Consider the following 25,895-nt stretch of genomic DNA (forward strand, 5'->3'; position numbering starts at 1 on the left):
CAAAAATCAGCCAAAGTTGCGTCAGTGATTCAGCATGTCTATCCCTCGAGATGTCTAAGGCATCTGTGCATGACCGTTCGTGCGTGTAAATTTTTGTGTGTGTGCCTCTGTGTCTGTCTATCTGTAAAAATGTCGATGTGTATGTGCAACTGTCTGTGGAAATCATCACCATGAATTTGGTATGTCCCGGAACTTAAAAAAAAGACTTGGGAAAGTAATATGGCTGTGAACGTTTGTCTCAGCTTTGGTTCAGTTGCAGCATTCTTGACTGAATCAGGAGTTTGTGTGTACAAGTCGCACTCCTGAGACTTGAGCATATAACCTTGGCTAACACTCAACTGCAGCATTTGGGGAATTTTGCATTGTTGAAACTGTTGACTTTCGGATGAAATCTTAAATTGAAGCTCCATCTGCGCACTCGGGTGGTTGTGAGAGGTCCCAGAGCTTTGCTCGAAAAAGAATAGGAGAGTTGCGCCCGTATCAATATTCTGAAAAATGTTCGGAAATACTCCCTGAAACCCGATGTGTTTGTGTGTGTCTGTGGAGGTGGAGTTGAAGCCCAGATTCTCACAGAGACAGAATCTAATCGCTGACAGCACCAGGATGGCCGAGTGGTTAAGGCGTTGGGCTTAAGATCCAATGGGTTTATACCCGCGTGGGTTCGAGCCCCACTCCTGGTAATTACTTAATTAAACAGTGATTTTTCCCATTCTGCTCAGTGATAACTGATTTTCATCTGTTGCATTTGCATTTTTCTGTAGCTCATTGACAATCTGAGCAGATAATGAAATGAAATTGTGAAATGTATCTGTATCGCTCAGTCTCTGCCTCTCGCTCTGTCTTTAGAGAGCTGTGTATGTATTTGTGTGTTTGAGTCTTTGTCTCTCTCAGTCTGCCTCTCTCTGATTCACTCTGTCTGTCCCTGTTTCTCTGTTTGTCTCTGTCTCTCAATCTGTCTCCTTCACACGGTATCCAGTTCTGTTCCAATGGGATTCTGTCATACTCTCTATCTGACTGTCTCGTTCTTTTCCATCATCTCTGTCTTTGCCTGTCTCTGCTCGTCCCTGTCTCTAACCTGATGAGTATTTCCATCATTTTCTATTTTTGTCTCGATGTCTCTCTCTCTCTATTTATCTTTCTCTCTATCTGTCTCCCTCTTTGTCTCTCTCCTTGTCCCTGTCTTTCTCTCACTCTTTCCCTCCCTCTCTTTATAAATCAGACAAACACATCTCTGTATATGTATGTGTTTGAGTCTTTGCCTCACTCAGTCTGACCCTAACTCTCAGTCTCAAACTTTCTGTCTCTCTCTGTCTGTACCTCGCTGTCAGTTTCTCCCTGTTTTGCTGTTTGCCTCTCTGTCTCTCAATGTGCCTGTCTCTTTCTCACGGTGTCCAGTTGTGTTCCAATGGGATTCTCTCAGTCTCTGTCTGACTGTTTCATTCTTTCCCATCATCTCTGTCTATCTATGTCTCTGCCTGCCTGTCTCTCTTTGCCTGTCGCTGGTGCTTCCTGTCTCTAACCTGCTGAGAATTTCCAACATTTTCTTTTTATTTCTTTGTCTCTCTGTCTATCTGTCGTTCTCTTTCTCCATCTGTCTCTCTCCTTGTCACTTTCTTTATGAAGGTCTTTCTCTCACTCTTTCCCTCTTTCTCTTTATAGATCACACACACAGATCTGTTTAGATGTATGTGTTTGAGAGTCTTTTTCTCACTCAGTCTGCCTCTCGTTTTCAGTCTCACACTTGCTGTCTCTCGTTGTCTCGATCTCGCTGTCTGTCTCTCCCTGTTTGTCGGTTTGTCTCTGTCTCGCAATGTGTCTGTCGACTTCTCATGGTGTCCAGTTCTATTCACAGCTCGAATATTGCTTTGACAAAACCCATGCGCATAAATTTCTCGTGGGAAAGTGGTGAATATCCCCGCCTGTCACACGGGAGACCACGGTTCAATTTCCTAACGGGGAGGCTGCATTTTACAAAAGGCAGAATTTTGCTTCTGTTTCTTGGTATAGATTCATATTAAAAAGTTCCAGAGCAATATAGAGCAGCAAAAATACAGCCTCTTCCAGATTTTTAGCAAACGGTGACTTTTTCACTATTCTGTGGCCGTCTGCTGCACAGAGATGGATGGTTGAGTTTTAACTGAGTAACATTTAAAAAGGCAACGAGCCAGTAGTCGTGGCCCATAGACTAAAAATCCATTCGGGTTTCCCCGCATAGATTTGAATCCTGCCGACTCCGTTTCTCAGCATATTTCATTCTTTTTGACAATTTAACCAGGTCCCTGCAAAACTGATTCTGAGATAGACGGAACAACGTCCCACACCTTTCAATTCCGCCGCTATTTTCTTTCTTTCATTAATCTGCAATATTCACGATACATACGGATAGAAAATCGCAAAAATCAGCCAAAGTTGCGTCAGTGATTCAGCATGTCTATCCCTCGAGATGTCTAAGGCATCTGTGCATGACCGTTGGTGCGTGTAAATTTTTGTGTGTGTGCCTCTGTGTCTGTCTATCTGTAAAAATGTCGATGTGTATGTGCAACTGTCTGTGGAAATCATCACCATGAATTTGGTATGTCCCGGAACTTAAAAAAAAGACTTGGGAAAGTAATATGGCTGTGAACTTTTGTCTCAGCTTTGGTTCAGTTGCAGCATTCTTGACTGAATCAGGAGTTTGTGTGTACAAGTCGCACTCCTGAGACTTGAGCATATAACCTTGGCTAACACTCAACTGCAGCATTTGGGGAATTTTGCATTGTTGAAACTGTTGACTTTCGGATGAAATCTTAAATTGAAGCTCCGTCTGCGCACTCGGGTGGTTGTGAGAGGTCCCAGAGCATTGCTCGAAAAAGAATAGGAGAGTTGCGCCCGTATCAATATTCCGAAAAATGTTCGGAAATACTCCCTGAAACCCGATGTGTTTGTGTGTGTCTGTGGAGGTGGAGTTGAAGCCCAGATTCTCACAGAGACAGAATCTAATCGCTGACAGCACCAGGATGGCCGAGTGGTTAAGGCGTTGGTCTTAAGATCCAATGGGTTTATACCCGCGTGGGTTCGAGCCCCACTCCTGGTAATTACTTAATTAAACAGTGATTTTTCCCATTCTGCTCAGTGATAACTGATTTTCATCTGTTGCATTTGCATTTTTCTGTAGCTCATTGACAATCTGAGCAGATAATGAAATGAAATTGTGAAATGTATCTGTATCGCTCAGTCTCTGCCTCTCGCTCTGTCTTTAGAGAGCTGTGTATGTATTTGTGTGTTTGAGTCTTTGTCTCTCTCAGTCTGCCTCTCTCTGATTCACTCTGTCTGTCCCTGTTTCTCTGTTTGTCTCTGTCTCTCAATCTGTCTCCTTCACACGGTATCCAGTTCTGTTCCAATGGGATTCTGTCATACTCTCTATCTGACTGTCTCGTTCTTTTCCATCATCTCTGTCTTTGCCTGTCTCTGCTCGTCCCTGTCTCTAACCTGATGAGTATTTCCATCATTTTCTATTTTTGTCTCGATGTCTCTCTCTCTCTATTTATCTTTCTCTCTATCTGTCTCCCTCTTTGTCTCTCTCCTTGTCCCTGTCTTTCTCTCACTCTTTCCCTCCCTCTCTTTATAAATCAGACAAACACATCTCTGTATATGTATGTGTTTGAGTCTTTGCCTCACTCAGTCTGACCCTAACTCTCAGTCTCAAACTTTCTGTCTCTCTCTGTCTGTACCTTGCTGTCAGTTTCTCCCTGTTTTGCTGTTTGCCTCTCTGTCTCTCAATGTGCCTGTCTCTTTCTCACGGTGTCCAGTTGTGTTCCAATGGGATTCTCTCAGTCTCTGTCTGACTGTTTCATTCTTTCCCATCATCTCTGTCTATCTATGTCTCTGCCTGCCTGTCTCTCTTTGCCTGTCGCTGGTGCTTCCTGTCTCTAACCTGCTGAGAATTTCCAACATTTTCTTTTTATTTCTTTGTCTCTCTGTCTATCTGTCGTTCTCTTTCTCCATCTGTCTCTCTCCTTGTCACCTTCTTTATGAAGGTCTTTCTCTCACTCTTTCCCTCTTTCTCTTTATAGATCACACACACAGATCTCTTTAGATGTATGTGTTTGAGAGTCTTTTTCTCACTCAGTCTGCCTCTCGTTTTCAGTCTCACACTTGCTGTCTCTCGTTGTCTCGATCTCGCTGTCTGTCTCTCCCTGTTTGTCGGTTTGTCTCTGTCTCGCAATGTGTCTGTCGACTTCTCATGGTGTCCAGTTCTATTCACAGCTCGAATATTGCTTTGACAAAACCCATGCGCATAAATTTCTCGTGGGAAAGTGGTGAATATCCCCGCCTGTCACACGGGAGACCACGGTTCAATTTCCTAACGGGGAGGCTGAATTTTACAAAAGGCAGAATTTTGCTTCTGTTTCTTGGTATAGATTCATGTTAAAAAGTTCCAGAGCAATATAGAGCAGCAAAAATACAGCCTCTTCCAGATTTTTAGCAAACGGTGACTTTTTCACTATTCTGTGGCCGTCTGCTGCACAGAGATGGATGGTTGAGTTTTAACTGAGTAACATTTAAAAAGGCAACGAGCCAGTAGTCGTGGCCCATAGACTAAAAATCCATTCGGGTTTCCCCGCATAGATTTGAATCCTGCCGACTCCGTTTCTCAGCATATTTCATTCTTTTTGACAATTTAACCAGGTCCCTGCAAAACTGATTCTGAGATAGACGGAACAACGTACCACACCTTTCAATGACGCCGCTATTTTCTTTCTTTCATTAATCTGCAATATTCACGATACATACGGATAGAAAATCGCAAAAATCAGCCAAAGTTGCGTCAGTGATTCAGCATGTCTATCCCTCGAGATGTCTAAGGCATCTGTGCATGACCGTTGGTGCGTGTAAATTTTGTGTGTGTGCATCTGTGTCTGTCTATCTGTAAAAATGTCGATGTGTATGTGCAACTGTCTGTGGAAATCATCACCATGAATTTGGTATGTCCCGGAACTTAAAAAAAAGACTTGGGAAAGTAATATGGCTGTGAACTTTTGTCTCAGCTTTGGTTCAGTTGCAGCATTCTTGACTGAATCAGGAGTTTGTGTGTACAAGTCGCACTCCTGAGACTTAAGCATATAACCTTGGCTAACACTCAACTGCAGCATTTGGGGAATTTTGCATTGTTGAAACTGTTGACTTTCGGATGAAATCTTAAATTGAAGCTCCGTCTGCGCACTCGGGTGGTTGTGAGAGGTCCCAGAGCATTGCTCGAAAAAGAATAGGAGAGTTGCGCCCGTATCAATATTCCGAAAAATGTTCGGAAATACTCCCTGAAACCCGATGTGTTTGTGTGTGTCTGTGGAGGTGGAGTTGAAGCCCAGATTCTCACAGAGACAGAATCTAATCGCTGACAGCACCAGGATGGCCGAGTGGTTAAGGCGTTGGGCTTAAGATCCAATGGGTTTATACCCGCGTGGGTTCGAGCCCCACTCCTGGTAATTACTTAATTAAACAGTGATTTTTCCCATTCTGCTCAGTGATAACTGATTTTCATCTGTTGCCTTTGCATTTTTCTGTAGCTCATTGACAATCTGAGCAGATAATGAAATGAAATTGTGAAATGTATCTGTATCGCTCAGTCTCTGCCTCTCGCTCTGTCTTTAGAGAGCTGTGTATGTATTTGTGTGTTTGAGTCTTTGTCTCTCTCAGTCTGCCTCTCTCTGATTCACTCTGTCTGTCCCTGTTTCTCTGTTTGTCTCTGTCTCTCAATCTGTCTCCTTCACACGGTATCCAGTTCTGTTCCAATGGGATTCTGTCATACTCTCTATCTGACTGTCTCGTTCTTTTCCATCATCTCTGTCTTTGCCTGTCTCTGCTCGTCCCTGTCTCTAACCTGATGAGTATTTCCATCATTTTCTATTTTTGTCTCGATGTCTCTCTCTCTCTATTTATCTTTCTCTCTATCTGTCTCCCTCTTTGTCTCTCTCCTTGTCCCTGTCTTTCTCTCACTCTTTCCCTCCCTCTCTTTATAAATCAGACAAACACATCTCTGTATATGTATGTGTTTGAGTCTTTGCCTCACTCAGTCTGACCCTAACTCTCAGTCTCAAACTTTCTGTCTCTCTCTGTCTGTACCTCGCTGTCAGTTTCTCCCTGTTTTGCTGTTTGCCTCTCTGTCTCTCAATGTGCCTGTCTCTTTCTCACGGTGTCCAGTTGTGTTGCAATGGGATTCTCTCAGTCACTGTCTGACTGTTTCATTCTTTCCCATCATCTCTGTCTATCTATGTCTCTGCCTGCCTGTCTCTCTTTGCCTGTCGCTGGTGCTTCCTGTCTCTAACCTGCTGAGAATTTCCAACATTTTCTTTTTATTTCTTTGTCTCTCTGTCTATCTGTCGTTCTCTTTCTCCATCTGTCTCTCTCCTTGTTACTTTCTTTATGAAGGTCTTTCTCTCACTCTTTCCCTCTTTCTCTTTATAGATCACACACACAGATCTCTTTAGATGTATCTGTTTGAGAGTCTTTTTCTCACTCAGTCTGCCTCTCGTTTTCAGTCTCACACTTGCTGTCTCTCGTTGTCTCGATCTCGCTGTCTGTCTCTCCCTGTTTGTCGGTTTGTCTCTGTCTCGCAATGTGTCTGTCGACTTCTCATGGTGTCCAGTTCTATTCACAGCTCGAATATTGCTTTGACAAAACCCATGCGCATAAATTTCTCGTGGGAAAGTGGTGAATATCCCCGCCTGTCACACGGGAGACCACGGTTCAATTTCCTAACGGGGAGGCTGCATTTTACAAAAGGCAGAATTTTGCTTCTGTTTCTTGGTATAGATTCATATTAAAAAGTTCCAGAGCAATATAGAGCAGCAAAAATACAGCCTCTTCCAGATTTTTAGCAAACGGTGAATTTTTCACTATTCTGTGGCCGTCTGCTGCACAGAGATGGATGGTTGAGTTTTAACTGAGTAACATTTAAAAAGGCAACGAGCCAGTAGTCGTGGCCCATAGACTAAAAATGCATTCGGGTTTCCCCGCATAGATTTGAATCCTGCCGACTCCGTTTCTCAGCATATTTCATTCTTTTTGACAATTTAACCAGGTCCCTGCAAAACTGATTGTGAGATAGACGGAACAACGTCCCACACCTTTCAATGCCGCCGCTATTTTCTTTCTTTCATTAATCTGCAATATTCACGATACATACGGATAGAAAATCGCAAAAATCAGCCAAAGTTGCGTCAGTGATTCAGCATGTCTATCCCTCGAGATGTCTAAGGCATCTGTGCATGACCGTTCGTGCGTGTAAATTTTTGTGTGTGTGCCTCTGTGTCTGTCTATCTGTAAAAATGTCGATGTGTATGTGCAACTGTCTGTGGAAATCATCACCATGAATTTGGTATGTCCCGGAACTTAAAAAAAAGACTTGGGAAAGTAATATGGCTGTGAACGTTTGTCTCAGCTTTGGTTCAGTTGCAGCATTCTTGACTGAATCAGGAGTTTGTGTGTACAAGTCGCACTCCTGAGACTTGAGCATATAACCTTGGCTAACACTCAACTGCAGCATTTGGGGAATTTTGCATTGTTGAAACTGTTGACTTTCGGATGAAATCTTAAATTGAAGCTCCATCTGCGCACTCGGGTGGTTGTGAGAGGTCCCAGAGCTTTGCTCGAAAAAGAATAGGAGAGTTGCGCCCGTATCAATATTCTGAAAAATGTTCGGAAATACTCCCTGAAACCCGATGTGTTTGTGTGTGTCTGTGGAGGTGGAGTTGAAGCCCAGATTCTCACAGAGACAGAATCTAATCGCTGACAGCACCAGGATGGCCGAGTGGTTAAGGCGTTGGGCTTAAGATCCAATGGGTTTATACCCGCGTGGGTTCGAGCCCCACTCCTGGTAATTACTTAATTAAACAGTGATTTTTCCCATTCTGCTCAGTGATAACTGATTTTCATCTGTTGCATTTGCATTTTTCTGTAGCTCATTGACAATCTGAGCAGATAATGAAATGAAATTGTGAAATGTATCTGTATCGCTCAGTCTCTGCCTCTCGCTCTGTCTTTAGAGAGCTGTGTATGTATTTGTGTGTTTGAGTCTTTGTCTCTCTCAGTCTGCCTCTCTCTGATTCACTCTGTCTGTCCCTGTTTCTCTGTTTGTCTCTGTCTCTCAATCTGTCTCCTTCACACGGTATCCAGTTCTGTTCCAATGGGATTCTGTCATACTCTCTATCTGACTGTCTCGTTCTTTTCCATCATCTCTGTCTTTGCCTGTCTCTGCTCGTCCCTGTCTCTAACCTGATGAGTATTTCCATCATTTTCTATTTTTGTCTCGATGTCTCTCTCTCTCTATTTATCTTTCTCTCTATCTGTCTCCCTCTTTGTCTCTCTCCTTGTCCCTGTCTTTCTCTCACTCTTTCCCTCCCTCTCTTTATAAATCAGACAAACACATCTCTGTATATGTATGTGTTTGAGTCTTTGCCTCACTCAGTCTGACCCTAACTCTCAGTCTCAAACTTTCTGTCTCTCTCTGTCTGTACCTCGCTGTCAGTTTCTCCCTGTTTTGCTGTTTGCCTCTCTGTCTCTCAATGTGCCTGTCTCTTTCTCACGGTGTCCAGTTGTGTTCCAATGGGATTCTCTCAGTCTCTGTCTGACTGTTTCATTCTTTCCCATCATCTCTGTCTATCTATGTCTCTGCCTGCCTGTCTCTCTTTGCCTGTCGCTGGTGCTTCCTGTCTCTAACCTGCTGAGAATTTCCAACATTTTCTTTTTATTTCTTTGTCTCTCTGTCTATCTGTCGTTCTCTTTCTCCATCTGTCTCTCTCCTTGTCACTTTCTTTATGAAGGTCTTTCTCTCACTCTTTCCCTCTTTCTCTTTATAGATCACACACACAGATCTGTTTAGATGTATGTGTTTGAGAGTCTTTTTCTCACTCAGTCTGCCTCTCGTTTTCAGTCTCACACTTGCTGTCTCTCGTTGTCTCGATCTCGCTGTCTGTCTCTCCCTGTTTGTCGGTTTGTCTCTGTCTCGCAATGTGTCTGTCGACTTCTCATGGTGTCCAGTTCTATTCACAGCTCGAATATTGCTTTGACAAAACCCATGCGCATAAATTTCTCGTGGGAAAGTGGTGAATATCCCCGCCTGTCACACGGGAGACCACGGTTCAATTTCCTAACGGGGAGGCTGCATTTTACAAAAGGCAGAATTTTGCTTCTGTTTCTTGGTATAGATTCATATTAAAAAGTTCCAGAGCAATATAGAGCAGCAAAAATACAGCCTCTTCCAGATTTTTAGCAAACGGTGACTTTTTCACTATTCTGTGGCCGTCTGCTGCACAGAGATGGATGGTTGAGTTTTAACTGAGTAACATTTAAAAAGGCAACGAGCCAGTAGTCGTGGCCCATAGACTAAAAATCCATTCGGGTTTCCCCGCATAGATTTGAATCCTGCCGACTCCGTTTCTCAGCATATTTCATTCTTTTTGACAATTTAACCAGGTCCCTGCAAAACTGATTCTGAGATAGACGGAACAACGTCCCACACCTTTCAATTCCGCCGCTATTTTCTTTCTTTCATTAATCTGCAATATTCACGATACATACGGATAGAAAATCGCAAAAATCAGCCAAAGTTGCGTCAGTGATTCAGCATGTCTATCCCTCGAGATGTCTAAGGCATCTGTGCATGACCGTTGGTGCGTGTAAATTTTTGTGTGTGTGCCTCTGTGTCTGTCTATCTGTAAAAATGTCGATGTGTATGTGCAACTGTCTGTGGAAATCATCACCATGAATTTGGTATGTCCCGGAACTTAAAAAAAAGACTTGGGAAAGTAATATGGCTGTGAACTTTTGTCTCAGCTTTGGTTCAGTTGCAGCATTCTTGACTGAATCAGGAGTTTGTGTGTACAAGTCGCACTCCTGAGACTTGAGCATATAACCTTGGCTAACACTCAACTGCAGCATTTGGGGAATTTTGCATTGTTGAAACTGTTGACTTTCGGATGAAATCTTAAATTGAAGCTCCGTCTGCGCACTCGGGTGGTTGTGAGAGGTCCCAGAGCATTGCTCGAAAAAGAATAGGAGAGTTGCGCCCGTATCAATATTCCGAAAAATGTTCGGAAATACTCCCTGAAACCCGATGTGTTTGTGTGTGTCTGTGGAGGTGGAGTTGAAGCCCAGATTCTCACAGAGACAGAATCTAATCGCTGACAGCACCAGGATGGCCGAGTGGTTAAGGCGTTGGTCTTAAGATCCAATGGGTTTATACCCGCGTGGGTTCGAGCCCCACTCCTGGTAATTACTTAATTAAACAGTGATTTTTCCCATTCTGCTCAGTGATAACTGATTTTCATCTGTTGCATTTGCATTTTTCTGTAGCTCATTGACAATCTGAGCAGATAATGAAATGAAATTGTGAAATGTATCTGTATCGCTCAGTCTCTGCCTCTCGCTCTGTCTTTAGAGAGCTGTGTATGTATTTGTGTGTTTGAGTCTTTGTCTCTCTCAGTCTGCCTCTCTCTGATTCACTCTGTCTGTCCCTGTTTCTCTGTTTGTCTCTGTCTCTCAATCTGTCTCCTTCACACGGTATCCAGTTCTGTTCCAATGGGATTCTGTCATACTCTCTATCTGACTGTCTCGTTCTTTTCCATCATCTCTGTCTTTGCCTGTCTCTGCTCGTCCCTGTCTCTAACCTGATGAGTATTTCCATCATTTTCTATTTTTGTCTCGATGTCTCTCTCTCTCTATTTATCTTTCTCTCTATCTGTCTCCCTCTTTGTCTCTCTCCTTGTCCCTGTCTTTCTCTCACTCTTTCCCTCCCTCTCTTTATAAATCAGACAAACACATCTCTGTATATGTATGTGTTTGAGTCTTTGCCTCACTCAGTCTGACCCTAACTCTCAGTCTCAAACTTTCTGTCTCTCTCTGTCTGTACCTTGCTGTCAGTTTCTCCCTGTTTTGCTGTTTGCCTCTCTGTCTCTCAATGTGCCTGTCTCTTTCTCACGGTGTCCAGTTGTGTTCCAATGGGATTCTCTCAGTCTCTGTCTGACTGTTTCATTCTTTCCCATCATCTCTGTCTATCTATGTCTCTGCCTGCCTGTCTCTCTTTGCCTGTCGCTGGTGCTTCCTGTCTCTAACCTGCTGAGAATTTCCAACATTTTCTTTTTATTTCTTTGTCTCTCTGTCTATCTGTCGTTCTCTTTCTCCATCTGTCTCTCTCCTTGTCACCTTCTTTATGAAGGTCTTTCTCTCACTCTTTCCCTCTTTCTCTTTATAGATCACACACACAGATCTCTTTAGATGTATGTGTTTGAGAGTCTTTTTCTCACTCAGTCTGCCTCTCGTTTTCAGTCTCACACTTGCTGTCTCTCGTTGTCTCGATCTCGCTGTCTGTCTCTCCCTGTTTGTCGGTTTGTCTCTGTCTCGCAATGTGTCTGTCGACTTCTCATGGTGTCCAGTTCTATTCACAGCTCGAATATTGCTTTGACAAAACCCATGCGCATAAATTTCTCGTGGGAAAGTGGTGAATATCCCCGCCTGTCACACGGGAGACCACGGTTCAATTTCCTAACGGGGAGGCTGAATTTTACAAAAGGCAGAATTTTGCTTCTGTTTCTTGGTATAGATTCATGTTAAAAAGTTCCAGAGCAATATAGAGCAGCAAAAATACAGCCTCTTCCAGATTTTTAGCAAACGGTGACTTTTTCACTATTCTGTGGCCGTCTGCTGCACAGAGATGGATGGTTGAGTTTTAACTGAGTAACATTTAAAAAGGCAACGAGCCAGTAGTCGTGGCCCATAGACTAAAAATCCATTCGGGTTTCCCCGCATAGATTTGAATCCTGCCGACTCCGTTTCTCAGCATATTTCATTCTTTTTGACAATTTAACCAGGTCCCTGCAAAACTGATTCTGAGATAGACGGAACAACGTACCACACCTTTCAATGACGCCGCTATTTTCTTTCTTTCATTAATCTGCAATATTCACGATACATACGGATAGAAAATCGCAAAAATCAGCCAAAGTTGCGTCAGTGATTCAGCATGTCTATCCCTCGAGATGTCTAAGGCATCTGTGCATGACCGTTGGTGCGTGTAAATTTTGTGTGTGTGCATCTGTGTCTGTCTATCTGTAAAAATGTCGATGTGTATGTGCAACTGTCTGTGGAAATCATCACCATGAATTTGGTATGTCCCGGAACTTAAAAAAAAGACTTGGGAAAGTAATATGGCTGTGAACTTTTGTCTCAGCTTTGGTTCAGTTGCAGCATTCTTGACTGAATCAGGAGTTTGTGTGTACAAGTCGCACTCCTGAGACTTAAGCATATAACCTTGGCTAACACTCAACTGCAGCATTTGGGGAATTTTGCATTGTTGAAACTGTTGACTTTCGGATGAAATCTTAAATTGAAGCTCCGTCTGCGCACTCGGGTGGTTGTGAGAGGTCCCAGAGCATTGCTCGAAAAAGAATAGGAGAGTTGCGCCCGTATCAATATTCCGAAAAATGTTCGGAAATACTCCCTGAAACCCGATGTGTTTGTGTGTGTCTGTGGAGGTGGAGTTGAAGCCCAGATTCTCACAGAGACAGAATCTAATCGCTGACAGCACCAGGATGGCCGAGTGGTTAAGGCGTTGGGCTTAAGATCCAATGGGTTTATACCCGCGTGGGTTCGAGCCCCACTCCTGGTAATTACTTAATTAAACAGTGATTTTTCCCATTCTGCTCAGTGATAACTGATTTTCATCTGTTGCCTTTGCATTTTTCTGTAGCTCATTGACAATCTGAGCAGATAATGAAATGAAATTGTGAAATGTATCTGTATCGCTCAGTCTCTGCCTCTCGCTCTGTCTTTAGAGAGCTGTGTATGTATTTGTGTGTTTGAGTCTTTGTCTCTCTCAGTCTGCCTCTCTCTGATTCACTCTGTCTGTCCCTGTTTCTCTGTTTGTCTCTGTCTCTCAATCTGTCTCCTTCACACGGTATCCAGTTCTGTTCCAATGGGATTCTGTCATACTCTCTATCTGACTGTCTCGTTCTTTTCCATCATCTCTGTCTTTGCCTGTCTCTGCTCGTCCCTGTCTCTAACCTGATGAGTATTTCCATCATTTTCTATTTTTGTCTCGATGTCTCTCTCTCTCTATTTATCTTTCTCTCTATCTGTCTCCCTCTTTGTCTCTCTCCTTGTCCCTGTCTTTCTCTCACTCTTTCCCTCCCTCTCTTTATAAATCAGACAAACACATCTCTGTATATGTATGTGTTTGAGTCTTTGCCTCACTCAGTCTGACCCTAACTCTCAGTCTCAAACTTTCTGTCTCTCTCTGTCTGTACCTCGCTGTCAGTTTCTCCCTGTTTTGCTGTTTGCCTCTCTGTCTCTCAATGTGCCTGTCTCTTTCTCACGGTGTCCAGTTGTGTTGCAATGGGATTCTCTCAGTCACTGTCTGACTGTTTCATTCTTTCCCATCATCTCTGTCTATCTATGTCTCTGCCTGCCTGTCTCTCTTTGCCTGTCGCTGGTGCTTCCTGTCTCTAACCTGCTGAGAATTTCCAACATTTTCTTTTTATTTCTTTGTCTCTCTGTCTATCTGTCGTTCTCTTTCTCCATCTGTCTCTCTCCTTGTTACTTTCTTTATGAAGGTCTTTCTCTCACTCTTTCCCTCTTTCTCTTTATAGATCACACACACAGATCTCTTTAGATGTATCTGTTTGAGAGTCTTTTTCTCACTCAGTCTGCCTCTCGTTTTCAGTCTCACACTTGCTGTCTCTCGTTGTCTCGATCTCGCTGTCTGTCTCTCCCTGTTTGTCGGTTTGTCTCTGTCTCGCAATGTGTCTGTCGACTTCTCATGGTGTCCAGTTCTATTCACAGCTCGAATATTGCTTTGACAAAACCCATGCGCATAAATTTCTCGTGGGAAAGTGGTGAATATCCCCGCCTGTCACACGGGAGACCACGGTTCAATTTCCTAACGGGGAGGCTGCATTTTACAAAAGGCAGAATTTTGCTTCTGTTTCTTGGTATAGATTCATATTAAAAAGTTCCAGAGCAATATAGAGCAGCAAAAATACAGCCTCTTCCAGATTTTTAGCAAACGGTGAATTTTTCACTATTCTGTGGCCGTCTGCTGCACAGAGATGGATGGTTGAGTTTTAACTGAGTAACATTTAAAAAGGCAACGAGCCAGTAGTCGTGGCCCATAGACTAAAAATCCATTCGGGTTTCCCCGCATAGATTTGAATCCTGCCGACTCCGTTTCTCAGCATATTTCATTCTTTTTGACAATTTAACCAGGTCCCTGCAAAACTGATTCTGAGATAGACGGAACAACGTCCCACACCTTTCAATGACGCCGCTATTTTCTTTCTTTCATTAATCTGCAATATTCACGATACATACGGATAGAAAATCGCAAAAATCAGCCAAAGTTGCGTCAGTGATTCAGCATGTCTATCCCTCGAGATGTCTAAGGCATCTGTGCATGACCGTTGGTGCGTGTAAATTTTTGTGTGTGTGCCTCTGTGTCTGTCTATCTGTAAAAATGTCGATGTGTATGTGCAACTGTCTGTGGAAATCATCACCATGAATTTGATATGTCCCGGAACTTAAAAAAAAGACTTGGGAAAGTAATATGGCTGTGAACTTTTGTCTCAGCTTTGGTTCAGTTGCAGCATTCTTGACTGAATCAGGAGTTTGTGTGTACAAGTCGCACTCCTGAGACTTGAGCATATAACCTTGGCTAACACTCAACTGCAGCATTTGGGGAATTTTGCATTGTTGAAACTGTTGACTTTCGGATGAAATCTTAAATTGAAGCTCCGTCTGCGCACTCGGGTGGTTGTGAGAGGTCCCAGAGCATTGCTCGAAAAAGAATAGGAGAGTTGCGCCCGTATCAATATTCCGAAAAATGTTCGGAAATACTCCCTGAAACCCGATGTGTTTGTGTGTGTCTGTGGAGGTGGAGTTGAAGCCCAGATTCTCACAGAGACAGAATCTAATCGCTGACAGCACCAGGATGGCCGAGTGGTTAAGGCGTTGGGCTTAAGATCCAAAGGGTTTATACCCGCGTGGGTTCGAGCCCCACTCCTGGTAACTACTTAATTAAACAGTGATTTTTCCCATTCTGCTCAGTGAAAACTGATTTTCATCTGTTGCATTTGCATTTTTCTGTAGCTCATTGACAATCTGAGCAGATAATGAAATGAAATTGTGAAATGTATCTGTATCGCTCAGTCTCTGCCTCTCGCTCTGTCTTTAGAGAGCTGTATATGTGTTTGTGTGTTTGTGTCTTTGTCTCTCTGAGTCTGCCTCTCTCTGATTCACTCTGTCTGTCCCTGTTTCTCTGTTTGTCTCTGTCTCTCAATCTGTCTCCTTCACACGGTATCCAGTTCTGTTCCAATGGGATTCTGTCATACTCTCTATCTGACTGTCTCGTTCTTTTCCATCATCTCTGTCTTTGCCTGTCTCTGCTCGTCCCTGTCTCTAACCTGATGAGTATTTCCATCATTTTCTATTTTTGTCTCGATGTCTCTCTCTCTCTATTTATCTTTCTCTCTATCTGTCTCCCTCTTTGTCTCTCTCCTTGTCCCTGTCTTTCTCTCATTCTTTCCCTCCCTCTCTTTATAAATCAGAAAAACACATCTCTGTATATGTATGTGTTTGAGTCTTTGCCTCACTCAGTCTGACCCTAACTCTCAGTCTCAAACTTTCTGTCTCTCTCTGTCTGTACCTCGCTGTCAGTTTCTCCCTGTTTTGCTGTTTGCCTCTCTGTCTCTCAATGTGCCTGTCTCTTTCTCACGGTGTCCAGTTGTGTTCCAATGGTATTCTCTCAGTCTCTGTCTGACTGTCTCACTCTTTCCCATCATCTCTGTCTATCTATGTCTCTGCCTGCCTGTCTCTCTTTGCCTGTCGCTGGTACTTCCTGTCTCTAACCTGCTGAGAATTTCCAACATTTTCTTTTTATTTCTTTGTCTCTCTGTCTATCTGTCGCTCTCTTTCTCCATCTGTCTCTCTCCTTGTCACTTTCTTTATGATTGTCTTTCTCTCACTCTTTCCCTCTTTCTCTTTATAGATCACACACACAGATCTCTTTAGATGTATGTGTTTGAGAGTCTTTTTCTCACTCAGTCTGCCTCTCGTTTTCAGTCTCACACTTGCTGTCTCTCATTGTCTCGATCTCGCTGTCTGTCTCTCCCTCTTTGTCGGTTTGTCTCTGTCTCGCAATCTGTCTGTCGACTTCTAATGGTGTCCAGTTCTATTCACAGCTCGAATATTGCTTTGACAAAACCCATGCGCATCAATTTCTCGTGGGAATGTGGTGAATATCCCCGCCTGTCACACGGGAGACCACGGTTCAATTCCCTAACGGGGAGGCTGCATTTTACAAAAGGCAGAATTTTGCTTCTGTTACTTGGTATCGATTCATATTAAAAAGTTTCAGGGCAATATAGAGCAGCAGAAATACAGCCTCTTCCAGAATTTTAGCAAACGGTGACTTTTTCACTATTCTGTGGCCGTCTGCTGCACAGAGATGGATGGTTGAATTTTAACTGAGTAACATTTAAAAAGGCGGCGAGCCAGTAGTCGTGGCCCATTGGTTAAGGCCATAGACTAAAAATCCATTCGGGTTTCCCCGCATAGATTTGAATCCTGCCGACTCCGTTTCTCAGCATATTTCATTCTGTTTGACAATTTAACGAGGGCCCTGCAAAACTGATTCTGAGATAGACGGAACGACGTCCCACACCTTTCAATGCCGCCGCTATTTTCTTTCTTTCATTAATCTGCAATATTCACGATACATACGGATAGAAAATCGCAAAAATCAGCCAAAGTTGCGACAGTGATTCAGCCTGTCTATCCCTCGAGATGTCTAAGGCATCTGTGCATGTCCGTTGGTGCGTGTAAATTTTTGTGTGTATGTCTCTGTGTCTGTCTATCAGTAAAAATGTCTATGTGTATGTGCAACTGTCTGTGGAAATCATCACCATGAATTTGGTATGTCCTGGAACTTAAAAAAAAGACTTGGGAAAGTAATATGGCTGTGAACTTTTGTCTCAGCTTTGGTTCAGTGACAGCATTCTTGACTGAATCAGGAGTTTGTGTGTTCAAGTCGCACTCCTGAGACTTGAGCATATAATCTTGGCTAACACTCAACTGCAGCATTTGGGGAATTTTGCATTGTTGAAACTGTTGACTTTCGGATGAAATGTTAAATTGAAGCTCCGTCTACGCACTCGGGTGGTTGTGAGAGGTCCCAGAGCATTACTCGAAAAAGAATAGGAGAGTTGCCCCCGTGTCAATATTCCGAAAAATGTTCGCAAATACTCCCTGAAACCCGATGTGTTTGTGTGTGTCTGTGGAGGTGGAGTTGAAGCCCAGATTCTCACATAGACAGAATCCAATCGCTGACGGCACCAAAATGGCCGAGTGGTTAAGTCGTTGGGCTTAAGATCCAAAGGGATTATACCCGCGTGGGTTCGAACCCCACTCCTGGTAATTACTTAATTAAACAGTGATTTCTCCCATTCTGCTCAGTGATAACTGATTTTCATCTTTTGCATTTGCATTTTTCTGCAGCTCGGTGACAATCTGAGCAGATAATGAAATGAAATTGTGAAATGTATCTGTATCGCTCAGTCTCTGCCTCTCGCTCTGTCTTTAGAGAACTGTATATATATTTGTCTGTTTGAGTCTTTGTCTCTCTCAGTCTGCCTCTCTCTGATTCACTCTGTCTGTCCCTGTTTCTCTGTTTGTCTCTGTCTCTCAATCTGTCTCCTTCACACGGTATCCAGTTCTGTTCCAATGGGATTCTGTCATACTCTCTGTCTGACTGTCTCGTTCTTTCCCATCATCTCTGTCTTTGCCTGTCTCTGCTCGTCCCTGTCTCTAACCTGATGAGTATTTCCATCATTTTCTGTTGTTGTCTCGATGTCTCTCTCTCTCTATTTATCTTTCTCTCTATCTGTCTCCCTCTTTGTCGCTCTCCTTGTCCCTGTCTTTCTCTCACTCTTTCCCTCCCTCTCTTTATAAATCACACAAACACATCTCTGTATATGTATGTGTTTGAGTCTTTGCCTCACTCAGTCTGACCCTAACTCTCAGTCTCAAACTTTCTGTCTCTCTCTGTCTCTACCTCGCTGTCAGTTTCTCCCTGTTTTGCTGTTTGTCTCTGTCTCTCAATGTGCTTGTCTCTTTCTCACGGTGTCCAGTTGTGTTCCAATGGGATTCTCTCAGTCTCTGTCTGACTGTCTCACTCTTTCCCATCATCTCTGTCTATCTATGTCTCTGCCTGCCTGTCTCTCTTTGCCTGTCGCTGGTAGTTCCTGTCTCTAACCTGCTGAGAATTTCCAACATTTTCTTTTTATTTCTTTGTCTCTCTGTCTATCTGTCGCTCTCTCTCCATCTGTCTCTCTCCTTGTCACTTTCTTTATGAAGGTCTTTCTCTCACTCTTTCCCTCTTTCTCTTTATAGATCACACACACAGATCTCTTTGGATGTATGTGTTTGAGAGTCTTTTTCTCACTCAGTCTGCCTCTCGTTTTCAGTCTCACACTTGCTGTCTCTCGTTGTCTCGATCTCGCTGTCTGTCTCTCCCTGTTTGTCGGTTTGTCTCTGTCTCGCAATGTGTCTGTCGACTTCTCATGGTGTCCAGTTCTATTCACAGCTCGAATATTGCTTTTGACAAAAGCCATGCGCATCAATTTCTCGTGGGAAAGTGGTGAATATCCCCGCCTGTCACACAGAGACCACGGTTCAATTCCCTAACGGGGAGGCTGCATTTTACAAAAGGCAGAATTTTGCTTCTGTTTCTTGGTATAGATTCATTTTAAAAAGTTCCAGGGCAATATAGAGCAGCAAAAATACAGCCTCTTCCAGATTTTTAGCAAACGGTGACTTTTTCACTAGTCTGTGGCCGTCAGCTGCACAGAGATGGATGGTTGAGTTTTAACTGAGTAACATTAAAAAAGGCAGCGAGCCAGTCCTCGTGGCCCATTGGTTAAGGCCATGGACTAAAAATCCATTCGGGTTTCCCTGCATAGATTTGAATCCTGCCGACTCCGTTTCTCAGCATATTTCATTCTGTTTGACAATTTAAACAAGTCGCTGCAAAACTGATTCTGAGATAGACGGAACAACGTACCACACCTTTCAATTCCACCGCTATTTTCTTTCTTTCATTAATCTGCAATATTCACGATACATACGGATAGAAAATCGCAACAATCAGCCAACGTTGCGACAGTGATTCAGCCTGTCTATCCCTGGAGATGTCTAAGGCATCTGTGCATGTCCGTTGGTGCGTGTAAATTTTTGTGTGTGTGTCTCTGTGTCTGTCTATCTGTAAAAATGTCGATGTGTATGTGCAACTGTCTGTGGAAATCATCACCATGAATTTGGTATGTCCTGGAACTTAAAAAAAAGAATTGGGAAAGTAATATGGCTGTGAACTTTTGTCTCAGCTTTGGTTCAGTGGCAGCATTCTTGTGTGAATCAGGAGTTTGTGTGTTCAAGTCGCACTCCTGAGACTTGAGCATATAATCTTGTCTAACACTCAACTGCAGCAATTGGGGAATATTGCATTGTTGAAACTGTTGACTTTCGGATGAAATGTTAAATTGAAGCTCCGTCTGCGCACTCGGGTGGTTGTGAGAAGTCCCAGAGCATTACTCGAAAAAGAATAGGAGAGTTGCCCCCGTGTCAATATTCCGAAAAATGTTCGGAAATGCTCCCTGAAACCCGATGTGTTTGTGTGTGTCTGTGGAGGTGGAGTTGAAGCCCAGATTCTCACAGAGACAGAATCCAATCGCTGACGGCACCAGGATGGCCGAGTGGTTAAGGCGTTGGACTTAAGATCGATGGGTTTATACTTGCGTGGGTTCGAACCCCACTCCTGCTAATTACTTAATTAAACAGTGATATCTCTCATTCTGCTCAGTGATAACTGATTTTCATCTGTTGCATTTGCATTTTTCTGTAGCTCGGTGACAATCTGAGCAGATAATGAAATGAAATTGTGAAATGTATCTGTCTCGCTCAGTCTCTGCCTCTCGCTCTGTCTTTAGAGAGCTGTATATTTATTTGTGTGTTTGAGTCTTTGTCTCTCTCAGTCTGCCTCTCTCTGATTCACTCTGTCTGTCCCTGTTTCTCTGTTTGTCTCTGTCTCTCAATCTGTCTCCTTCACACGGTATCCAGTTCTGTTCCAATGGGATTCTGTCATACTCTCTGTCTGACTGTCTCGTTCTTTCCCATCATCTCTGTCTTTGCCTGTCTCTGCTCGTCCCTGTCTCTAACCTGATGAGTATTTCCATCATTTTCTGTTTTTGTCTCGATGTCTCTCTCTCTCTATTTATCTTTCTCTCTATCTGTCTCCCTCTTTGTCTCTCTCCTTGTCCCTGTCTTTCTCTCACTCTTTCCCTCCCTCTCTATATAAATCACACAAACACATCTCTGTATATGTATGTGTTTGAGTCTTTGCCTCACTCAGTCTGACCCTAACACTCAGTCTCAAACTTTCTGTCTCTCTCTGTCTCTACCTCGCTGTCTGTTTCTCCCTGTTTTGCTGTTTGTCTCTGTCTCTCAATGTGCCTGTCTCTTTCTCACGGTGTCCAGTTGTGTTCCAATGGGATTCCCTCAGTCTCTCTGTCTGACTGTCTCACTCTTTCCCATCATCTCTGTCTATCTATGTCTCTGCCTGCCTGTCTCTCTTTGCCTGTCGCTGGTAGTCCCTGTCTCTAACCTGCTGAGAATTTCCAACATTTTCTTTTTATTTCTTTGTCTCTCTGTCTATCTGTCGCTCTCGCTCCATCTGTCTCTCTCCTTGTCACTTTCTTTATGATTGTATTTCTCTCACTCTTTCCCTCTTTCTCTTTATAGATCACACACACAGATCTCTTTAGATGTATGTGTTTGAGAGTCTTTTTCTCACTCAGTCTGCCTCTCGTTTTCAGTCTCACACTTGCTGTCTCTCGTTGTCTCGATCTCGCTGTCTGTCTCTCCCTGTTTGTCGGTTTGTCTCTGTCTCGCAATGTGTCTGTCGACTTCTCATGGTGTCCAGTTATATTCACAGCTCGAATATTGCTTTGACAAAACCCACGCGCATCAATTCCTCGTGGGAAAGTGGTGAATATCCCCGCCTGTCACACGGGAGACCACGGTTCAATTCCCTAACGGGAAGCCTGCATTTTACAAGAGGCAGAATTTTGCTTCTGTTTCTTGGTATAGATTCATATTAAAAAGTTCCAGAGCAATATAGAGCAGCAAAAATACAGCCTCTTCCAGATTTTTAGCAAACGGTGACTTTTTCACGATTCTGTGGCCGTCTGCTGCACAGAGATGGCTGGTTGAGTTTTAACTGAGTAACATTTAAAAAGGCAGCGAGCCAGTAGTCGTGGCCCAGTGGTTAAGGCAATAGACTAAAAATCCATTCGGGTTTCCCCGCATAGATTTGAATCCTGCCTACTCCGTTTCTCAGCATATTTCATTCTGTTTGACAATTTAACGAGGGCTCTGCAAAACTGATTCTGAGATAGACGGAACAACGTGCCACACCTTTCAATGCCGCTGCTGTTTTCTTTCTTTCATTAATCTGCAATATTCACGATACATACGGATAGAAAATCGCAAAAATCAGCCAAAGTTGCGACAGTGATTCAGCCTGTCGATCCCTCGAGATGTCTAAGGCATCTGTGCATGTCCGTTGGTGCGTGTAAATTTGTGTGTGTGTGTCTCTGTGTCTGTCTCTCTATAAAAATGTCTATGTGTATGTGCAACTGTCTGTGGAAATCATCACCATGAATTTGGTATATCCTGGAACTTAACAAAAAGACTTGGGGAAAGTAATATGGCTGTGAACTTTTGTCTCAGCTTTGGTTCAGTGGCAGCATTCTTGACTGAATCAGGAGTTTGTGTGTTCAAGTCGCACTCCTGAGACTTGAGCATATAATCTTGTCTAACACTCAACTGCAGCATTTGGGGCATTTTGCATTGTTGAAACTGTTGACTTTCGGATGAAATGTTAAATTGCAGCTCCGTCTGCGCACTCGGGTGGTTGTGAGAGGTCCCAGAGCATTGCTCGAAAAAGAATAGGAGAGTTGCGCCCGTATCAATATTCCGAAAAATGTTCGGAAATACTCCCTGAAACCCGATGTGTTTGTGTGTGTCTGTGGAGGTGGAGTTGAAGCCCAGATTCTCACAGAGACAGAATCTAATCGCTGACAGCACCAGGATGGCCGAGTGGTTAAGGCGTTGGTCTTAAGATCCAATGGGTTTATACCCGCGTGGGTTCGAGCCCCACTCCTGGTAATTACTTAATTAAACAGTGATTTTTCCCATTCTGCTCAGTGATAACTGATTTTCATCTGTTGCATTTGCATTTTTCTGTAGCTCATTGACAATCTGAGCAGATAATGAAATGAAATTGTGAAATGTATCTGTATCGCTCAGTCTCTGCCTCTCGCTCTGTCTTTAGAGAGCTGTGTATGTATTTGTGTGTTTGAGTCTTTGTCTCTCTCAGTCTGCCTCTCTCTGATTCACTCTGTCTGTCCCTGTTTCTCTGTTTGTCTCTGTCTCTCAATCTGTCTCCTTCACACGGTATCCAGTTCTGTTCCAATGGGATTCTGTCATACTCTCTATCTGACTGTCTCGTTCTTTTCCATCATCTCTGTCTTTGCCTGTCTCTGCTCGTCCCTGTCTCTAACCTGATGAGTATTTCCATCATTTTCTATTTTTGTCTCGATGTCTCTCTCTCTCTATTTATCTTTCTCTCTATCTGTCTCCCTCTTTGTCTCTCTCCTTGTCCCTGTCTTTCTCTCACTCTTTCCCTCCCTCTCTTTATAAATCAGACAAACACATCTCTGTATATGTATGTGTTTGAGTCTTTGCCTCACTCAGTCTGACCCTAACTCTCAGTCTCAAACTTTCTGTCTCTCTCTGTCTGTACCTCGCTGTCAGTTTCTCCCTGTTTTGCTGTTTGCCTCTCTGTCTCTCAATGTGCCTGTCTCTTTCTCACGGTGTCCAGTTGTGTTCCAATGGGATTCTCTCAGTCTCTGTCTGACTGTTTCATTCTTTCCCATCATCTCTGTCTATCTATGTCTCTGCCTGCCTGTCTCTCTTTGCCTGTCGCTGGTGCTTCCTGTCTCTAACCTGCTGAGAATTTCCAACATTTTCTTTTTATTTCTTTGTCTCTCTGTCTATCTGTCGTTCTCTTTCTCCATCTGTCTCTCTCCTTGTCACCTTCTTTATGAAGGTCTTTCTCTCACTCTTTCCCTCTTTCTCTTTATAGATCACACACACAGATCTCTTTAGATGTATGTGTTTGAGAGTCTTTTTCTCACTCAGTCTGCCTCTCGTTTTCAGTCTCACACTTGCTGTCTCTCGTTGTCTCGATCTCGCTGTCTGTCTCTCCCTGTTTGTCGGTTTGTCTCTGTCTCGCAATGTGTCTGTCGACTTCTCATGGTGTCCAGTTCTATTCACAGCTCGAATATTGCTTTGACAAAACCCATGCGCATAAATTTCTCGTGGGAAAGTGGTGAATATCCCCGCCTGTCACACGGGAGACCACGGTTCAATTTCCTAACGGGAAGGCAGAATTTTGCTTCTGTTTCTTGGTATAGATTCATATTAAAAAGTTCCAGAGCAATATAGAGCAGCAAAAATACAGCCTCTTCCAGATTTTTAGCAAACGGTGACTTTTTCACTATTCTGTGGCCGTCTGCTGCACAGAGATGGATGGTTGAGTTTTAACTGAGTAACATTTAAAAAGGCAACGAGCCAGTAGTCGTGGCCCATAGACTAAAAATCCATTCGGGTTTCCCCGCATAGATTTGAATCCTGCCGACTCCGTTTCTCAGCATATTTCATTCTTTTTGACAATTTAACCAGGTCCCTGCAAAACTGATTCTGAGATAGACGGAACAACGTACCACACCTTTCAATGACGCCGCTATTTTCTTTCTTTCATTAATCTGCAATATTCACGATACATACGGATAGAAAATCGCAAAAATCAGCCAAAGTTGCGTCAGTGATTCAGCATGTCTATCCCTCGAGATGTCTAAGGCATCTGTGCATGACCGTTGGTGCGTGTAAATTTTGTGTGTGTGCATCTGTGTCTGTCTATCTGTAAAAATGTCGATGTGTATGTGCAACTGTCTGTGGAAATCATCACCATGAATTTGGTATGTCCCGGAACTTAAAAAAAAGACTTGGGAAAGTAATATGGCTGTGAACTTTTGTCTCAGCTTTGGTTCAGTTGCAGCATTCTTGACTGAATCAGGAGTTTGTGTGTACAAGTCGCACTCCTGAGACTTGAGCATATAACCTTGGCTAACACTCAACTGCAGCATTTGGGGAATTTTGCATTGTTGAAACTGTTGACTTTCTGATGAAATCTTAAATTGAAGCTCCGTCTGCGCACTCGGGTGGTTGTGAGAGGTCCCAGAGCATTGCTCGAAAAAGAATAGGAGAGTTGCGCCCGTATCAATATTCCGAAAAATGTTCGGAAATACTCCCTGAAACCCGATGTGTTTGTGTGTGTCTGTGGAGGTGGAGTTGAAGCCCAGATTCTCACAGAGACAGAATCTAATCGCTGACAGCACCAGTATGGCCGAGTGGTTAAGGCGTTGGGCTTAAGATCCAATGGGTTTATACCCGCGTGGGTTCGAGCCCCACTCCTGGTAATTACTTAATTAAACAGTGATTTTTCCCATTCTGCTCAGTGATAACTGATTTTCATCTGTTGCCTTTGCATTTTTCTGTAGCTCATTGACAATCTGAGCAGATAATGAAATGAAATTGTGAAATGTATCTGTATCGCTCAGTCTCTGCCTCTCGCTCTGTCTTTAGAGAGCTGTGTATGTATTTGTGTGTTTGAGTCTTTGTCTCTCTCAGTCTGCCTCTCTCTGATTCACTCTGTCTGTCCCTGTTTCTCTGTTTGTCTCTGTCTCTCAATCTGTCTCCTTCACACGGTATCCAGTTCTGTTCCAATGGGATTCTGTCATACTCTCTATCTGACTGTCTCGTTCTTTTCCATCATCTCTGTCTTTGCCTGTCTCTGCTCGTCCCTGTCTCTAACCTGATGAGTATTTCCATCATTTTCTATTTTTGTCTCGATGTCTCTCTCTCTCTATTTATCTTTCTCTCTATCTGTCTCCCTCTTTGTCTCTCTCCTTGTCCCTGTCTTTCTCTCACTCTTTCCCTCCCTCTCTTTATAAATCAGACAAACACATCTCTGTATATGTATGTGTTTGAGTCTTTGCCTCACTCAGTCTGACCCTAACTCTCAGTCTCAAACTTTCTGTCTCTCTCTGTCTGTACCTCGCTGTCAGTTTCTCCCTGTTTTGCTGTTTGCCTCTCTGTCTCTCAATGTGCCTGTCTCTTTCTCACGGTGTCCAGTTGTGTTGCAATGGGATTCTCTCAGTCACTGTCTGACTGTTTCATTCTTTCCCATCATCTCTGTCTATCTATGTCTCTGCCTGCCTGTCTCTCTTTGCCTGTCGCTGGTGCTTCCTGTCTCTAACCTGCTGAGAATTTCCAACATTTTCTTTTTATTTCTTTGTCTCTCTGTCTATCTGTCGTTCTCTTTCTCCATCTGTCTCTCTCCTTGTTACTTTCTTTATGAAGGTCTTTCTCTCACTCTTTCCCTCTTTCTCTTTATAGATCACACACACAGATCTCTTTAGATGTATCTGTTTGAGAGTCTTTTTCTCACTCAGTCTGCCTCTCGTTTTCAGTCTCACACTTGCTGTCCCTCGTTGTCTCGATCTCGCTGTCTGTCTCTCCCTGTTTGTCGGTTTGTCTCTGTCTCGCAATGTGTCTGTCGACTTCTCATGGTGTCCAGTTCTATTCACAGCTCGAATATTGCTTTGACAAAACCCATGCGCATAAATTTCTCGTGGGAAAGTGGTGAATATCCCCGCCTGTCACACGGGAGACCACGGTTCAATTTCCTA

The 25,895-nt window shown here is 43.4% G+C and overlaps 1 protein-coding gene and 11 non-coding genes across 12 annotated transcripts in view; all 12 read left to right on the plus strand.

Annotated features, from left to right (window-relative positions):
* LOC139235670 (probable G-protein coupled receptor 139) overlaps positions 1-25,895 on the plus strand; it is a 91,211-nt gene that overhangs the window by 48,624 nt on the left and 16,692 nt on the right. The gene's annotated exons all lie outside the window — the stretch shown is intronic.
* trnal-uaa (transfer RNA leucine (anticodon UAA)) lies at positions 598-680 on the plus strand. Its single transcript has one exon. It is a non-coding gene; the product is annotated as a tRNA-Leu (tRNA).
* Positions 2,991-3,073, plus strand: trnal-uaa (transfer RNA leucine (anticodon UAA)). Its single transcript has one exon. It is a non-coding gene; the product is annotated as a tRNA-Leu (tRNA).
* Positions 5,383-5,465, plus strand: trnal-uaa (transfer RNA leucine (anticodon UAA)). The gene has a single exon. It is a non-coding gene; the product is annotated as a tRNA-Leu (tRNA).
* trnal-uaa (transfer RNA leucine (anticodon UAA)) lies at positions 7,776-7,858 on the plus strand. The gene has a single exon. It is a non-coding gene; the product is annotated as a tRNA-Leu (tRNA).
* Positions 10,169-10,251, plus strand: trnal-uaa (transfer RNA leucine (anticodon UAA)). Its single transcript has one exon. It is a non-coding gene; the product is annotated as a tRNA-Leu (tRNA).
* trnal-uaa (transfer RNA leucine (anticodon UAA)) lies at positions 12,561-12,643 on the plus strand. Its single transcript has one exon. It is a non-coding gene; the product is annotated as a tRNA-Leu (tRNA).
* trnal-uaa (transfer RNA leucine (anticodon UAA)) lies at positions 14,954-15,036 on the plus strand. Its single transcript has one exon. It is a non-coding gene; the product is annotated as a tRNA-Leu (tRNA).
* trnal-uaa (transfer RNA leucine (anticodon UAA)) lies at positions 17,360-17,442 on the plus strand. The gene has a single exon. It is a non-coding gene; the product is annotated as a tRNA-Leu (tRNA).
* On the plus strand, positions 19,759-19,843 carry trnal-uaa (transfer RNA leucine (anticodon UAA)). The gene has a single exon. It is a non-coding gene; the product is annotated as a tRNA-Leu (tRNA).
* Positions 22,166-22,248, plus strand: trnal-uaa (transfer RNA leucine (anticodon UAA)). The gene has a single exon. It is a non-coding gene; the product is annotated as a tRNA-Leu (tRNA).
* Positions 24,541-24,623, plus strand: trnal-uaa (transfer RNA leucine (anticodon UAA)). The gene has a single exon. It is a non-coding gene; the product is annotated as a tRNA-Leu (tRNA).

Source organism: Pristiophorus japonicus, chromosome 23 (assembly GCF_044704955.1).
Source record: "Pristiophorus japonicus isolate sPriJap1 chromosome 23, sPriJap1.hap1, whole genome shotgun sequence".
Lineage (NCBI taxonomy): Eukaryota > Metazoa > Chordata > Chondrichthyes > Pristiophoridae > Pristiophorus > Pristiophorus japonicus.